We start from the raw sequence: 1,330 nt of genomic DNA, 5'->3' as shown, positions 1-1,330 counted from the left end.
TCTTCTTCAGAGGAAGAATACTCATCAGAGCTCATGAATGGTAATAGAAAGTTCAGTGGAATCTCTATGGTCTCTGTATGAGGGTCAGATTCCTTTGGTTCCCCATTATGGAATGTCTTAGTGGTCAGTGGGTGTCCAGTGAGGTCTTTCTCACTGGAAATCACTGCCTCTTCCTCCTCTGTAGGTTCGGCCATTTTGGTTATATTGATGGCCTTGCACTCTCTCTTTGGGTTCTCTTCTATATTGCTTGGGAGAGTACTAGGAGGAGTTTCAGTAACTCTTTTACTCAGCTGACCCACTTGTGCCTCCAAGTTTCTGATGGAGGACCTTGTTTCAGTCATAAAACTGAGAGTGGCCTTAGATAGATCAGAGACTATGTTTGCTAAGTCAGAGGGGCTCTGCTCAGAATTCTCTGTCTGTTGCTGAGAAGATGATGGAAAAGGCTTGCTATTGCGAAACCTATTTCTGCCACCATTATTATTATTGAAGCCTTGTTGAGGCTTCTATTGATCCTTCTATGAGAAATTTGGATGATTTCTCCATGAAGGATTATAGGTGTTTCCATAGGATTCTCCCAGGTAATTCACCTCTTCCATTGCAGGATTCTCAGGGTCATAAGCTTCTCCTTTAGAGGAGGCTTCTTTAGTACTGCCGGATGCAGCTTGCAATCCAGTTAGATTCTGAGAAACCATATTGACTTGCTGAGTCAATATCTTGTTCTGAGCCAATATGGCATTCAGAGTATCAATTTCAAGAACTCTTTTCTTCTAAGTCATCCCATTATTCACAGGATTTCTTTCAGAAGTGTACATGAACTGGTTCTTTGCAACCATCTCAATGAGTTTCTGAGCTTCTGTAGGTGTTTTCAGATAAAGAGATCCACCAGCAGAATGGTCCAATGACATCTTGGACAATTCAGATAGACCATAATAGAATATACGTATGATGCTCCATTCTGGAAGCATGTCAGAAGGACACCTTTTGGTTAATTGCTTGTATCTTTCTCAAGCTTCATAGAGGGATTCACCTTCATTCTATTTGAAGGTTTGGACTTCAACTCTAAGCTTGCTCATCTTTTGAGGTGGAAAGAATTTGGTCAAGAAAGTACTGACTAACTTGTCCCAAGAGTTCAGGCTTTTTCTAGGTTATGAGTCCAACCATATCCTAGCTCTGTCTCTTACAGCAAAGGAAAAAAGCATAAGTCTGTAGACCTCAGGATCAACCCCATTGGTTTTAACAGTATCACAGATCTACAAGAATTCAGCTAAGAACTGATGAGGATCTTCCGATGGAAGTCCATAAAACTTGCAATTCTGCTGCATTAGAGAAA

At 41.1% G+C, this 1,330-nt stretch overlaps 1 non-coding gene across 1 annotated transcript; it reads left to right on the top strand.

Moving 5' to 3' along the window:
• Positions 1-959: 959 nt before the first annotated feature.
• On the top strand, positions 960-1,067 carry LOC112719556 (small nucleolar RNA R71). Its single transcript, XR_003161854.1, has one exon. It is a non-coding gene; the product is annotated as a small nucleolar RNA R71 (small nucleolar RNA).
• The last annotated feature ends 263 nt before the right edge of the window (positions 1,068-1,330 follow it).

This window comes from Arachis hypogaea, chromosome 10 (genome assembly GCF_003086295.3).
Source record: "Arachis hypogaea cultivar Tifrunner chromosome 10, arahy.Tifrunner.gnm2.J5K5, whole genome shotgun sequence".
NCBI classification, from domain to species: domain Eukaryota; kingdom Viridiplantae; phylum Streptophyta; class Magnoliopsida; order Fabales; family Fabaceae; genus Arachis; species Arachis hypogaea.
The sequence above is the reverse complement of the archived record's forward strand: the minus strand, read 5'-3'. Positions and strand labels throughout refer to the sequence as shown.